The sequence below is a fragment of the Nerophis lumbriciformis genome, linkage group LG34 (assembly GCF_033978685.3).
Source record: "Nerophis lumbriciformis linkage group LG34, RoL_Nlum_v2.1, whole genome shotgun sequence".
In the NCBI taxonomy this organism is placed as follows: domain Eukaryota; kingdom Metazoa; phylum Chordata; class Actinopteri; order Syngnathiformes; family Syngnathidae; genus Nerophis; species Nerophis lumbriciformis.
This window is the reverse complement of record NC_084581.2, coordinates 19,415,999-19,433,002: the sequence shown is the minus strand read 5'-3', so window position 1 is coordinate 19,433,002 and position 17,004 is coordinate 19,415,999. Positions and strand designations below refer to the sequence as shown.

General features: G+C 41.7%; 1 protein-coding gene across 3 annotated transcripts in view; it reads left to right on the top strand.

Annotated features, from left to right (window-relative positions):
* The window catches only part of LOC133576485 (SAM and SH3 domain-containing protein 1-like), a 487,427-nt gene that overhangs the window by 193,230 nt on the left and 277,193 nt on the right, over positions 1 to 17,004 (top strand). Inside the window, exon 1 of one of the 3 annotated variants that reach the window (XM_061929760.2) lies at positions 16,653 to 16,748. The exons of the other annotated variants lie outside the window; for them this stretch is intronic. The gene's annotated coding sequence lies outside the window, so the exon portion shown is untranslated. Of the gene's footprint in view, positions 1 to 16,652; positions 16,749 to 17,004 lie in introns of those variants that run through there. 3 annotated transcript variants of the gene reach the window in all.

Sequence of the window (17,004 nt, the reverse complement as noted above, 5' to 3'; positions counted from 1 at the left end):
GCCAAGTCCATGACATAATTGGTCATGTTTTTTAAAATGGAAAAAATATATAAAATAAAATTCAATGAATATCATCTGCTTCTTATCATCAATTTCTTTGTTCCATTGGTTGGAAAAACAGTTACGTCGATCTCTAGGCATAAGCGAGGGAGTAAGATCGGATGTTTTAGTCGCAACTTACGGGGTTCCCTGTGACAGTCGGTGGGGAGGCACAGAATGGTCAACGACATCGTTGCATGTCATAAACTGCAACGCCGTATTTGATGTCAAGTTGCACAACAGTGAGGGATGAAGTCCCAATATTCAGCCTTTTTACCGCAATAACAGGTCCCAGATGGACTGTACTAGACTCGTGGGGCAGTTTCTGCAAACAGAAGCATTCCCTTACGAAAGCAGGCCACCATATTATTATGTGGTTGTGTGCACAGCTCCTGTGTCTCTGCCTCGCATGCGTTTGTAACACAGGAGAGATTCAATTTACCCGAGGTATGGAAATGCAACTCTTCAAGCCCAACATAAACAGATAGTGATCGTTTGACTTCTCAACCACGGCTAAGGTTTTTTCTTTTTTTCTTTTTTTCCGTCTTCTTTCTGCGGAGTCTAACACAATTCTTCCCTGTGCCACAATGTGCTGACTGAGGCAGTTCAGACAGAAAGAAGAGCTCCCAATAGTGTTTCCACTGGTGAACACAATGAAAGGCTGGGCAAAGTCCATTCATTTTATCACAATAGGTTATAATAGGAATGACACAACATGGGTTTTTATTGCCGGGTTTAACATTTATTACGTTTTATTCCAGCTTTTATGGGCACCTTATTCAAAGAAATGTTTTAACTTTGACAGTAATTTCATTGCCAATAAAGAACTATTATTAACAAGCCGTGAGACGTGTGTAATATGCTTAAAGCAGTCCGACATACGACGAGTAACATCCATTTCCAGAGAGTCGGCAAGATCAGTGCTGTGATGGTTCGTTTCGATTCATCAGTCATGTCCGTGTCACTCTTTGACAAACAGCCCAGAGCTCGTCTCATTAAGGAGCATTGCGCTCTAGTTTGTGTCCTGTTGATGCCGGGTTTGTTTCAAAGAAGTTTGAAAGGGATGAAGAAATCTATTCCGGGGGTCAGCAACTCGGGGCTCATGTGGCTCTTTAGCGCCGCCATAGTCGCTCCCCAACGCTTTTACAAAAATGTGTGAAAACGGAAAAAGGTGATAAAAAATGTTTTTGGGGGGTTTTACTATGGTTTCTGTAGGAGGACAAACATGACACAAACCTTCCCAATTGTTAGAAATCCCACTGTTTATGTTATACATGCTTCACTAATGAGAGTATTTGGAGAGCGCCGTTTTGTCCTACTAATTTCAGCGATCCTTGAACTCGTCGTAGTTTGTTTACATGTACAACTTTCTCCAATGCTGCCACAGAAAGACGTGTTTTATGCCACTCATTCTTTGTCTCATTTTGTTCACCAAACCTTGTATGCTGCGCGTGAATGCACTAAGGTGAGCTTTGTTGATGTTATTGACTTGTTGGATTGCTAATCAAGCATATTTGGTCAGTGCATGACAGCAAGCTAATCGATGCTAACATGCTGTTTAGGCTAGCTGTAAGTACATATTGCATCATTATGCCTCGTTTGTAGGTATATTTGAGCACATTTAATTTCCTTAATGTCCTATGTGTATTTGATTTATATTTGCATGTCTCATGACACATTATCTGTATGTAATATTGGCTGCATTTCTGATAGTTGTTTGTGTGCCATGTTGTTCCAGACCACAGCAAACGTTACCCAGCTTGCAAAGATTGTAATGAATCCATTAATTCCGGTAGGTATTCTTTTCGTGGTGGAAAAGAATACCTACCGGAATTAATAAAAGGCTATCGATGCTGTCATCTAGCAAAGCTGAATTTGACCAAGCAACCCCCCCGTACCAAAAAGCCCTTGATGAAAGCGGATACAATTTCACCCTCACCTATGAACCCACGCCAGGAAACCAACCAAAAAAGAACAGAAAACGAAACAACATCATCTGGTACAACCCCCCATACAGCAAAAACGTCTCAACTAACATTGGACACAAATTCCTCAATCTGATTGACAAACACTTTCCCAAAGACAACACCCTAAGAAAAGTATTCAACAAGAACAACATTAAATTGAGCTACAGCTGTATGAACAATATACGACAAATTATCTCAAACCACAACAAAACAATTGCAAATGAGCCGTCGGCCCCCGGACAGAGCGACTCCAAAACCAACAAAGGCTGCAACTGTCGAAAGAAACCTGATTGCCCTCTCAACGGGGGTGCTTACAAACATCAGTTGTCTACCAATCTAAGGTAACACGCAAGGACATTAACACATCCGACACATATGTAGGATTAACCGAGGGAGAGTTCAAAACCAGATGGAACAATCACAAGGCTTCTTTCAGGAACCAAAACCTGCGGAATACCACAGAACTCAGCAAACACATTTGGGACCTCAAAGACAATAATGTTGAATATTCAATAACATGGCAAATTCTTGCATCCAGCACACCTTACAATAGTGGTAATAAAAGATGCAACCTATGCTTGAAAGAGAAACTGTTTATTATTTACCGTCCAGACCTGTCATCCCTCAACAAGCGCAGCGAAATTGTAACAGCATGCCGCCACAGACGGAAACACCTCCTAGGTAACACATGAGCCAATCACCACGCCCCTACGCCAGCCTGCACCCACCCACTCTGTGCCCTATATAAACCATGGTATGTGAATGCTCCCATTAAAATCTCCTGATGATTGAGGGAACCCCCCTCATGAAACAGGCCTGTAGAGATGAAATAGTCTTGTGATTTTTTTTCCCACACATACATATATTGCGCTCTACTACGGTATCGAGCACTATTTTTTGGATAACCTTATTAAGACATATATATATATATATATATATATATATATATATATATATATATATATATATATATATATATATATATATATATATATATATATGTATGTATATGTATGTATATGTATGTACACATACAGGGTTTATACAATTATAATGTGTATATGTATATGTATATATATATTAGACTTAGACTTCCTTTTTATTGTCATTCAAATTTGAACTTTACAGTACAGATAAGAACAGAATTTCATTTCATTAGCTCATGGTAGTGCAGGATAAAAAAGCAATAAGGTGCATGTATAAATAAATAAATAGGTTACTGTACAGATAAATATATTGCACTTTTTCACATGCGTCCACGTTTATGGATGTATGTTATATTATCTTTTTTATTCCAGCGAGTTAATCCATTTTGGGGGAAGTTGAGGGGATTTTTATGATGCGTTCAAGAGTCTTACGGCCTGAGGGAAGAAGCTGTTACAGAACCTGGAGGTTCTGCTTCGGAGGCTGCGGAACCTCTTTCTAGAGTCCAGCAGTGAAAACAGTCCTTGGTGGGGGTGGGAGGAGTCTTTGCAGACTTTCTGAGCCCTGGTCAGGCAGCGGCTTTTTGCGATCTCCTGGATAGGAGGAAGAGGAGTCTTGATGATCTTTTCCGCCGTCCTCACCACTCTCTGGAGAGACTTCCAGTCTTAGGCATTGTAGGCTCCAGTTCAGACAGAGATGCTGTTGGTCAGCAGGCTCTCTATAGTGCCTCTGTAGAATGTGGTGAGAATGGGGGGAGGGAGCTGCGCTCTTTTCATCCGACGCAAAAAGTGCATGCGCTGCTGAGCTCTTTTTACAAGAGCTCCGGTGTGTAGGGACCAGGTTATATTGTCAGTTATCTGCACCCCCAGGAACTTGGTGCTGCTTACTATCTCCACCGCTGTGCCATTGATGTAGAGTGGAGCGTGGCTAGACTGGTGCTTCCTGAAGTCAACGATGATCTCCTTGGTCTTGTTGACATTCAGGACCAGGTTGTTGGTTCTGCACCAGTCAACCAGATGTTTCACCTCCTCCCTGTAGTCCATGTCGTTGTTGTCACGGATGAGGCCCACTACTGTTGTGTCGTCCGCATACTTCACAATGTGGTTAGTAGTGAACCTGGCGCAGCAGTCATGGGTCATCAACGTGAACAGCAGCGGACTCAGGACACAGCCCTGGGGAGAGCCGGTGCTCAGGGAGATGGCACTGGAGGTGTTGTTGCCCACTCTCACAGATTGGGGTCTGTCTGTGAGGAAGTCAAGCAGCCAGTTGCATAGGGGGGTACTGAATCCAAGGGGGGCCAGTTTGCTCACCAAGTGCTGCGGGATGATGGTGTTGAATGCTGAGCTGAAGTCCAGAAACAACATCCGCACGTGTGTGTCTTGCATCCGCATGTGTGTGTCCTGTATTTATATGTATATTAGGGGTGTGGGAAAAAAATTGATTCAAATTCGAATCGCGATTCTCACGTTGTGCGATTCAGAATCGATTTTCATTTTTTAAAAATCTTATTCATTTTTTTGTTTTTATTTTTATTTTTATTTATTTTTTATTTTTTTAAATTAATCAATACAACAAAACAATACACAGCAATACCATAACAATGCACTCCAATTTCAAAACCAAACCCGACCCAGCAACACTCAGAACTGCAATAAACAGAGCAATTGAGAGGAGACACAAACACGACACAGAACAAACCAAAAGTAGTGAAACAAAAATGAATATTATCAACAACAGTATCAATATTAGTTACAATTTCAACATAGCAGTGATTAAAAATCCTTCATTGACATTATCATTAGACATTTATAAAAAGTCACAGTGGCTTACACTTGCATCGCATCTCATAAGCTTGACAACACACTGTGTCCAATATTTTCACAAAGATAAAATAAGTCATATTTTTGGTTCATTTAATAGTTAAAACAAATTTACATTATTGCAATCAGTTGATAAAACATTGTCCTTTACAATTATAAAAGCTTTTTACAAAAATCTACTACTCTGCTGCATGTCAGCAGACTGTGGTAGATCCTGCTGAAATCCTATGTATTGAATGAATAGAGAATCCTTTTGAATCGGGAAAATATCGTTTTTGAATTGAGAATCGCGTTGAATCGAATCGTGACCCCAAGAATTGATATTGAATCGAATCGCGGGACACCCAAAGATTCGCAGCCCTTATGTATATACAGGTATATGTATATACCGGTATGCGTGTATATATACATATATACAGTATAAATATATACATACATATACAGTATATATATATATGTGTGTATATATACACATATACAGTATATATATATATATATATATATATATACCCTGAAAATGACGTAAAAGTCACAATCAGTTCGCATTGGCGTTTAGACTGATGTCACATTTGAAAAGACCAGATTTCAATCAGATTCATACTACTTCCTGATGTGGTCTGAATTTTATGTGTAAAAATCTGATTTTAAGTGTTTTGGAGCCTTTAGACTGTCCAAAAATTCTGATCATTTTCACTTAAGGGCAAAAAAAAAAACAGATTTGGTGTGCAGTGTAAACGGAGCCATAGAGACCCTGAGCTATGGTAAGTCATCATAAATGTACAATTGGATGCAAAAAGGTTCTATTTTGACACTTGGAAATGGTCAGTCCAACTTGCCTACACTTGCTTATAGGGAGTTGTTCTTTGTGTTACCCAATGTGTTTGTTGTTTTGCTGTAATTTGTGTGTTTGCAAGATTGCCGTAATATATTTAACCATGAGCTGCTCCGGGTGTGCATGCCGCTAATACTATTCACTGTAAAGTTCAGTAGAGGGCCACAAAATTTGGTCCTGCGGGCCGTGAGTTTGAGACCCGTGCTGGAGGGTTTCGAGGTGAAGCAGCAGGAGACATTTTCATTATTTGTGTCTACCCTCTAGTATTCATGCTAGAACGCTACACAAGCCTGCAGTTGTGTGGCAGCAGTGCTTAATCTCAACCTCACACGGGTTCTGGAAGCATAACAATAACATTAACTTACTCACACTTGCATAGAATCATTACTGTATATACTGTACTTAGAAGCATTAACTTCCTGTTCCTCTCCCATGGAAGTGCGCTGCGGTGCAACAATGGCTGCCGATTGGGGATTGCTTGTTTGGAGGGAGGTGGTCGATGGCGCAGATTGCGCGGCAAGGCTGTAATTACAGCAAAATCTGAAATGGCATCGCACACTGGGGGAGGGGGATTGAATGGTCAATAAGTCATTGCAGCCTTCGAGTGCAAAGCTAGAGTGTTCACGCATGGTCCGTTTTTTACTCCTTGAGGCAATTAACGCATCTTGGACAGCGAGGAGTGGATTGTTTTGTCTTTAACTGAAACATGGACTGGTCTTTGGAATCTACGTGATGTCCAGCTCATCTTTCTGCATGGAGTTGATTGGAACTGAGATTTTAAACAATTGCCACCATGCATTATCGTTAAAGTAAATAGGGGCTGATGTACCAAATGTCCTCTGCAGTGGACATTTTTACCTTAGTCAGTGTCACAAATTAACTAAAAAAAAATCATTTTTTTAATTTTTAATTTAAATTTTTTCTAAATACAAATGTCCTCTGCAGGGGACACCGTCTCTCAGGAGTTTATGGTAGTAAGACACAGGGATGGGAATCTTACAAGAACTCACCATTCGAGTTTGATTCCTGGGGTAACGATTTGATTTCAGAATAATTTCTCGATTCAAAACGATTTTTACATCAAACTATACAGATTATTATTAAAAACAGGTTACAGTTTAAAAAAAATCCTCCTCCCTTTTGCTGATGACATACAGTACAGGCCAAAAGTTTGGACACGCTTTCTCTTTTCTATGCATTTTCTTCATTTTCATGACTATTTGCATTGTAAATACATTCAGGTGACTGCCTCTTGAAGCTCACCGAGAGAATGCCAAGAGTGTGCAAAACAGTAATCAGAGCAAAGGGTGGCTATTTTGAAGAAATTAGAATATAAAGCATGTTTTCAGTTATGTCCAATGTTCCCTCTATGGTGCGTGCCAGTGCAATTGCGCACTGCTCAAGCGTCCTCTGCGCACGGCAAATCTATGCCACGCACAAAATCAAATAAAAAAATAAGCGCACAACAATTTTCGACACGACACGGACACGACAGAGAAAACAGTTTTCGTCATCATTGTTCAAATATTGTAACGTCTGTCGAGACGCTTTGAGGACGATCACTTTACTGAGCAAAACTCTTTATTGTCGGCCATAAACACATCACCAAAACATTAGTAAAAAAAATGATATCTAGCAAAACTGGTCATTTCAAACCAGACCAAAAGCAACTTTGTTATATCAACAGCAGCCGCTCGCTCTTTCTCACTTGCGCCAACACATGCACATGAGGCACTTAGCCACACAAAAAGTCGGACAACTCCAACACCACACATAAAGTGTAATTCCAGGTCGTTACACTATGATTTACCAATCAAATGTGTGCTTATTCTAGTGTCATTTATTAGGAATCTTAATTTATAAATATTAATCATGAAATGCTGTTAGTATATTAAATAAATACTAATACAAATATATTTTTTACAAACAGGAAGTTGCAGGAATGTACACATGATCCCCTGCTTACATCTCATTGTGCAACATGTGAATGTTTTAATGGGAACTAAATGCAATGTCTGAAAGGGGTACAAATTATTTCCAAAGCAGGACCTCCACCCAGACAAACAATACAAGGACACAGTTCATGAAAAACAAATTTTTTTGTTATTGTCATTGTAAGTGGGCCTAAACACTTATATTAGAAAATAACCTCATGGAAATGACTGCTGTCAGTTGATTATAATAATAACAGAATGTTGTCTGTCTATCTGTGTTGGACCTGCGATGAGGTGGGGACTTGTCCAGGGTGTATCCCGCCTTCCGCCCGAATGCAGCTGAGATAGGCTCCAGCACCCCCCGCGACTCCGAAAGGGACAAGCGGTAGAAAATGGATGGATGAATGGAGATTGAACTTGTTATTTAGTCAGGTTTGGGACAGGTGTGCTGCTGGTGTAGCCACAGTGTGCACGTCTGATGTTGCTCACATGGGCTCCACTGAATGCTCAGGGAGTTTTTGCGTTTGCTCACACACATGAACAATTAGAGGGAACATTGGTTATGTCACCTTTTTTTGTTAAGTACATAACTCTACATGTGTTCATTCATAGTTTTGATGCCTTCAGTGACAATCTACAATGTAAATAGTCATGAAAATAAAGAAAACACATTGAATGAAAGGGTGTATCCAAACTTTTGGCCTGTACTGTATGCATGCAGCGAGTAAGTGTGGAGATTGATTCTTAAAAAAAAAAAATAGTAAAAGTAAAGATTCTTGACAATGGTATATGGATTTAGAATATATATTTTTGGGAGCCCCCGCGACCCCAAAAGGGACAAGCGGTAGAAAATGGATGGATGCATGGATTTTTGGGAGCATCCCTAGTAAGAAAGTGTTTTTCCCTTTAAAAACTTTGAGAAAGTCAGGTTTTGATAGATTTTTACATCGGAGCTTTTCTTCCTGTTACTCACACATACCAGTGGCATGCAGCAATGAAGACACCGCCTCTGAGCAGGATGTTGACCTTAATAAAGGGGTGTCAAATGTACGGCCCGAGGGCTGGATCAGGCCCGCGAACAGGTTTTATCCGTCCCGCGGGATGAGTTTGCTAAGTATAAAAATTAACCTGAAATTTTAGAATGAAAGAAACAGCTGTTCTAAATGTGTCCACTAGATGTCACAATAGCAATTCTTTGTATCTTTGTAGATGATGCTACATACAGTCGTGGTCAAAAGTTTACATACACTTGTAAAGAACATAATGTCATGGCTGTCTTGAGTTTCCAATCATTTCTACAACTCTTATTTTTGTGTGATAGAGTGATTGGAGCACATACTTGTTGGTCACAAAAAACATTGATGAAGTTTGGTTCTTTTATGAATTTATTATGGGTCTACTGAAAATGTGAGCAAATCTGCTGGGTCAAAAGTATACATACAGCAATGTTAATATTTGGTTACATGTCCCTTGGCAAGTTTCACTGCAATAAGGCGCTTTTGGTAGCCATCCACAAGCTTCTGGTTGAAATTTTGACCACTCCTCTTGACAAAATTGGTGCAGTTCAGCTAAATTTGTTGGTTTTCTGACATGGACTTGTTTCTTCAGCATTGTCCGCACATTTAAGTCAGGACTTTGGGAAGGCCATTCTAAAACCTTAATTCTAGCCTGATTTAGCCATTCCTTTACCACGTTTGACGTGTGTTTGGGGTCATTGTCCTGTTGGAACACCCAACCTCCGGGCTGATGATTTTAGTTTGTCCTGAAGAATTTGGAGGTAATCCTCCTTTTTCATTGTCCCATTTACTCTCTGTAAAGCACCAGTTCCATTGGCAGCAAAACAGGCCCAGAGCATAATACTACCACCACCATGCTTGACGGTAGGGATGGTGTTTTTGGGATTAAAGGCCTCACCTTTTCTCCTCCAAACATATTGCTGGGTATTGTGGCCGAACAGCTCAATTTTTGTTTCATTTGACCACAGAACTTTCCTCCAGAAGGTCTTATCTTTGTCCATGTGATACACGACTGTATGTACAAGAGGTAAAACCAGGACATTGACGTCACCATCCTCGTCTTCCTCTGCCTCCTTTAAAAAAATGTTGTCTCTGATGACACTTTCGTCGTCACTCGTCTCTTATTTTGCCCAAACAAGCCATTTCAAAGTTAAGATGTGCTGAATGAATCCAGGCCAGAACTGAAGCACAGACTTCGCTTCTGAGTGATTTTAATGACATTTTATAATCCTCCAGTCCTGCGAGCATAGAGCGTAGAAGAAGAGAACAATTCTTATTAAACTCATTCAGCTGTTGTTCACTTTTTTTTTTATTGTTAGGGTCACGTTGCCCTCTCAAACTTTATTTTTCTTCCCCAGCCTTTTTGAATGCAGCATTTGTCAGCAGCGTGTCGTCACTTCACTCCCCGGGGAATGTGGATGCCTGCATTACGTTTTTAATGAGCTTAGCAGTCATCCGTGACATATACCAAGTCTATGTGGTTTGGACCTGCTTATTATTCATGACTTTCTGGTAATTGCAATCATGCTTTACACAAGTGACGTTGGACCTGTATGAATATTTAGCTTCCAGGGCTAATTTGTTTAGTTAAAAGGCAGCAAAAATATGTGGGTATCGAAAAAACGACATTTCGTCCCTAACAAAAACAATGCTTACAGCCCATAGATTTGTTTAAAGGGGTCATATTCAGATTTTTTTTTTCTACATTTAAAACACTTCCTTGTGGTCTACATAACATGTAATGGTGGTTCTTTAGTCAAAATGTTGCATAGATTATGTTTTACAGATCATCTTCAAACAACTCTCCATCTTAGAGATGCGCGGTTTGCGGACACAACCGCGGAGTCAGCGGATTATCCGCGGATCGGGCGGATGAAATTAAAAAAAATAAGATTTTATCCGCTCGCGGGTCGGGTCGGGCGGATTAATTAGATTTTTTTTTTTTTTTTTTTTTTTTTTTTTTTTTTTGCGGGTGGCAGTTAAACCAATTGGGAAATATATATACATAGTTAAATGTTGTTACCCACATACGAAAAACGAGCAGGCACCTGCTGCATATGCCACAACAGAAGAAAAAAAAAAAAAGAGATGGACACTTTTACGGAGCGGAGAAGGCCCCCGACGCCTCGCCGGGGTCCGGGACCGAGGCCCCTTCCCCCGAGAGGGCCCCACCGGGAGCCGTAGCTGAGGCGATCCGCGAGAAGGGCCTGACGCACGTCCAGGGTCACTACCGCGCCCACCGCACCGACACCCCGCCTCGTCCGCTTTCGACGCGGCCGGCGTCACGCGCAGCAGGTAAGCAGCTTACCTGCCCGCCACCCCCGTGGCCGGGGGCTCGTAACATGGGTCACTCCGCGCGCTCCGCCCGCGCAGCTTACCTGCTTGCCACCCCTGTTGCCGGGGGCGCGTAAAAGGGGTCACTCCGCGCTCAGTGCGCTCACGAAAGGGGTGGGGCTCACCCTGGTTGATATAGAGAGCAGGACAGTGGCCATGGAATTTCATTTAAGGTTTGTGATAAACCATCAAACTCATTCGTTAAAAGGACTCTATAGTAATATAAAGCGAATTTTTCTGGACATTATCATGCAAGAAAAGTTTATTTTTGGGATCGCGATCACCGCGTAATGATTTTTAAAGGTTGCATTACATTATTAACTGTCCCATGTGATCAGCCAGTGCAATTGGAAGTCCATGCTCAATTATTGCCTCCGTAAATAAAACTTCGGCATTTATCACATCCAAAGAATCTGTTTGGGCGACGAAAAACGTTGAAAGTTTTCCACTTGTATCGCTAGCAACGGCATTAGACTTGTGTTTTTTTGTCCCAACGTGGTCTTTTACATCGCTAATTCCTCCGTGTCCGATCGAAAAATCTTGTCTGCACAAGGTGCAATTCGCGTAGTTTTCACCCTTTTTTTTTATTTTTATTAATATTAGATATATAACAACGGGCGGATGGCGGGCGGATGCAGTTCAGATCAAACGTTACATCGGGTGGATGGCGGATGGTTGACGACTTTCTGACGCGGTTGCGGATGAGATAAATTGCCTATCCGCGCATCTCTAGTCTCTATCTCTCTGTCTTATTTAATGACCCTCCAATTCGACTGTGTCTTCTCCCCGTCAGCCATGTCTACTGACAGATACAAGTTCGCACTAGGGTTTTACGGTATACCGGTACTGGTATAGTATCGTGGTACTAATAAATAAAAAATGGTACTATACTCTGTTTAAAAAGTACAGTTTTTTTATTTTTTTTATTTTTTTTTTTACTAAATCAACATAAAAAACACAAGATACACTTACAATTAGTGCACCAACCCAAAAAACCTCCCTTCCCCATTTACACTCATTCACACTCATTCACACAAAAAGGTTGTTTCTTTCTGTTATTAATATTCTGGTTCCTACATTATATATCAATATATATCAATACAGTCTGCAAGGGATACAGTCCGTAAGCACACATGATTGTGCGTGCTGCTGGTCCACTAATAGTACTAACCTGCAACAGTTAATTTTACTCATTTTCATTAATTTCTAGTTTCTATGTAACTGTTTTTGTATTGTTTTACTTTCTTTTTTATTCAAGTAAATGTTTTTAATTTATTTATCTTTTTTTATTTTATTTTTTAAAAAGTACCTTATCTTGACCATACCTGGTTGTCCAAATTAGGCATAATAATGTGTTAATTCCACGACTGTATATATCGGTTGATATCGGTATCGGTAATTAAAGAGTTGGACAATATCGGAATATCGGATATCGGCAAAAAGCCATTATCGGACATCCCTAGACCCAAGGAATGTATGTGATAACGTCACAATTCCCGATGAGTTAGCATCTGCTAACTACAAAAAGAAAGTGTTTTATCTCTCGTTTTAGTGTAAAAAAAAATAGGCGACTTTAAAGAATCTTCACTGCCTAAGCACTGACGAAGCATCTTTCCCGTTGTCACACGAGCGCAGATGTCGGTCGCAGTGGCTGCAGGGCATCGCGGAAAAGACTTGTTGATTTATTTTCTCTGTCAATGCCCGAGCCGCCGGTGGGAGAAAGCGAGAGCAGGGACACGGCGTGGTGTCGGCCCCCCCGGGCAACAGCTGTTGATTTGTGGGCTGGAGTGGATCCTGTGGAAAGGAGCCTGCCTGCCATCTGACCTGTTTGCCAGGGCGTCGCTGAAAGGTGGAGAGGACGAGATAAGCAGTCTAATATTTGTCCATTGAAGAGCAATATAACGCTTTTTTTCACATTATGGGAAATGAACCACAAAGTAAAGCGTTAAAACACATATAAGGGGCAAACATGTGGCCGCTTAACCAGTAAGTAGGTGGTAGAGATGCGCGGATAGGCAATTATTTCATCCGCAACCGCGTCAGAAAGTCGTCAACCATCCGCCATCCACCCGATGTAACGTTTGATCAGAACTGCATCCGCCCACCATCCGCCCGTTGTTATATATCTAATATTAATAAAAAAATTAAAAAAAGGGTGAAAACTACGCGAATTGCACCTTGTGCAGACAAGATTTTTCGATCGGACACGGAGGAATTAGCGATGTAAAAGACCACGTTGGGACAAAAAAACACAAGTCTAATGCCGTTGCTAGCGATACAAGTGGAAAACTTTCAACGTTTTTCGTCGCCCAAACAGATTCTTTGGATGTGATAAATGCCGAAGTTTTATTTACGGAGGCAATAATTGAGCATGGACTTCCAATCGCACTGGCTGATCACATGGGACAGTTAATAATGTAATGCAACCTTTAAAAATCATTACGCGGTGATCGCGGTCCCAAAAATAAACTTTTCTTGCATGATAATGTCCAGAAAAATTCGCTTTATATTACTATAGAGTCCTTTTAACGAATGAGTTTGATGGTTTATCACAAACCTTAAATGAAAGAAGTCCTTTGTTCTCCTGCACCATGCATGCGCAATCCTGTCGGCTGTATTTCACAGCACGACATACTGTAAAAAGTGTTTATACTATTTATACTTTCAATTAACAAATTGAAGTCTTGTGAAAGGTTGACAGGATAACTGGCATTAACTGTCAAAATAATTTCAAACTATTGAAGTTAGCTTACAGAATAAACATGTCAATCAACCCATATGATTTTTGCTGTAATATTTTTGTTTTGAAAAGTCACTGTGACTGATAGAAAAGTGATGGTTTTAGCAACATTTTAACCTGTCTGAATGCTAATAGTCATTTTGCGTCGGGGGGCGAAGCCCTGAACCCTCCACCAGGACTTTGTCCTGGACCTACCGGGGCCTGCGGCCCTTGGACCCTGGCTACTAGGTTTTTCTGATTTAAAAGTTGGCAGGTATGGTGAGGTTATAAAGCTTTTGCCTGTTAAAGAAAGGAGACTGATCCAATGCACAGACATTCGCGTGCCACGCTGTCACGACCCAGACGCACACCAGTGCGCAATCATATGGGAGCCGCGCTGAGCGCACCTCCAAGCGCGTCTCGCTGCCGGCGACGGCCAGGTATATGGGCCCACGCTCCAGCGCCATCCATTTTCAGGGCTAGTTGATTCGGCAGGTGGGTTGTTACACACTCCTTAGCGGGTTCCAACTTCCATGGCCACCGTCCTGCTCTCTATATCAACCAGGGTGAGCCCCACCCCTTTCATGAGCGCACTACGCGCGGAGTGACCCCTGTTACGCACCCCCGGCAACAGGGGTGGCAAGCAGGTAAGCTGCGCGGGCGGAGCGCGCGGAGTGACCCATGTTACGAGCCCCCGGCCACGGGGGTGGCGGGCAGGTAAGCTGCTTACCTGCTGCGCGTGACGCCGGCCGCGGCGAAAGCGGACGAGGCGGGGTGTCGGTGCGGTGGGCGCGGTAGTGACCCTGGACGTGCGTCGGGCCCTTCTCGCGGATCGCCTCAGCTACGGCTCCCGGTGGGGCCCTCTCGGGGGAAGGGGCCTCGGTCCCGGACCCCGGCGAGGCGTCCCTTCTCCGCTCCGTAAAAGTGTCCATCTCTTTTCTTTTTTTTCTTCTGTTGTGGCATATGCAGCAGGTGCCTGCTCGTTTTTCGTATGTGGGTAACAACATTTAACTATGTACCGAATTGGTTTAACTGCCACCCGCAAAAAAAAAAAAAAAATTAATCCGCCCGACCCGACCCGCGAGCGGATAAAATCTTAGTTTTTTTAATTTCATCCGCCCGATCCGCGGATAATCCGCGGACTCCGCGGTTGTGTCCGCAAACCGCGCATCTCTAGTAGGTGGCTAGTTAGCAGCTGGTGTCCTAAGCTTATCTTTTCTTGTGAAACATCATAAATATAAAACACTCATTATTAACCATGGACCTAAATAGTAGCTCGCTGACTCTCTGTGAATAATTGTCCTTTCGGAAAAGGAGCCACATTTGATATACAAGAAATGTGATGGTTTTGGAAATTAATTCATGCATCAAGGAAAATGCCTACCGTATTTTCCGGACTATAAGGCGCACTTAAAATCATTTGTTTCCCCTCAAAACTCGACAGTGTGCCTTATAACCTGCGCCTAATGTACGGAATAATTCTGGTTGTACTTACTGACCTCAAAGCAATTTTATTTGGTACATGGTGTAATGATGAGTGTGACCAGTAGATGGCAGTCGCACATAAGAGATAAATATAGGCTGCAATATGATGGCAATATGACTCAAGTAAACAAAACCAACATTTTATATGTCCAATTGAAAATATAGAACATTACACACGGCGCTCAAAAATCTATCAAAATGTTTTAGTACAACTTTGGTAAGCTATGAAGCTGCACCTCTTGATGTGCTTCAACATAGGAGTATTATTATGGTGTGTGTATAAGGTAAGACATATTATCTGGTGTTTTGTTTTGCAATATTATGCAAAAACTTTTCTTGCCTTCTGGTACCTGCTGATCTGTAATTGGGATCTGCATAAATCCTGAAAAATTGCGCTCGTCCGTGCCGACAACGTAGTCGATAAGCTTCTTCTTTTTCTCTATCTTCTTGTTATGGGACATTCATCCTCCGCTGTTGCCATTTCTAATATAAAGTAGTGTAAAGTTCTTACTTATATCTGTCAGTAAATTCGCCATGAAAGCGCTAAAACATACCGGTGTAGTGAGATTACATTATTCACCCAAGGAACTTTAGTTATTAGAGAGTTCCGGTCGGACGGTTTTTCACGGGACACATTTCCAGTGTTGTTGTTTCCAGATGAGGAAATGCTGCTCCGTTATTGATTGAAGTAAAGTCTGAATGTCGTTAAAACAGTTAGCTCCATCTTTTGACACTTCTTCCACTCCCGTCCTTGCACACTACACCGCTACAACAAAGATGACGGGGAGAAGACGCTGCCGAAGGTGAGCCACGTAAATAAGACCGCCCACAAAACGGCGCATCCTGAAGCGACTGTCAGAAAGCAGCTTGAAGATGATCTGTAAAACATAATCTATGCAACATTTTGACCAAAGAACCACCATTACATGTTATGTAGACCACAAGGAAGTGTTTTACATTTAGAAAAAAATAATAATATGACTCCTTTAATGCGCTTTATAATCCGGTGCGCCCTATATATGAAAAAAGATAAAAAATAGACCATTCATCGACGGTGCACACTTTGGTTCGGAAAATACGGTACATACATTTTCCACATTTTGTTTTACAATTATTAATAGGGCTCGGAAGGGCATGTGATTTCGCAATGTATTGAGGGTAGTCATTTTTGCTGGGCGCAGGTTTTGTTTACATGGCTCTACTGTACCCGCGCTAATGTGAGAGAGCGCAACATATTAACATTTTTTTAAAAAAACAGCTCCGAGACAAACTGCACCCTATTCTAAAAGCTGCAAAAACATAAGTAAAATTGGTGAATTTGATCCATATGAGCACGTCCAATGGACAAGAGCAGCGGTGTCAAACGTATGGCAAATGAGCTTGCTAAGTATAAAAATGAGCTGCAATTTTTTTCATGGAAGAAACTGCTGTTCTAAGTGTGTCCACTGGATGTCGCAACAGCATATCCAGTGTAAGCCCCGTCACACATGACACTGTTTAAAGAGGACGTGTCAGCTGACTTTAATCGCGCTCTGGATTGGCTGCCGCTACTCCAATCAGCGCAGGTGCTAGCAATGAGCTTGCACCTGTTGTGGCTGGCGGCAGATGACGGCTGTATCGACGCACAATACCTTGTTTCATTGTAAATTATGCATTCAACGGATGAAATAACGAAACGGTAAGATGCAAAGACTTAAGTCATCACTTTGTAGTGAGAGTTACGTGCAGCCCTCGCTGTTTGTTGACTGCGTGATGTGCACTCTGAACTCCATTGTAAAAATGTGTGTTTCTTCATGTGTTGTTTGTTCTATTTTATTTTATGCTTACATCTATCATAGATAGATAGTAGAGATGCGCGGATAGGCAATTATTTCATCCGCAACCGCGTCAGAAAGTCGTCAACCATCCGCCATCCACCCGATGTAACGTTTGAT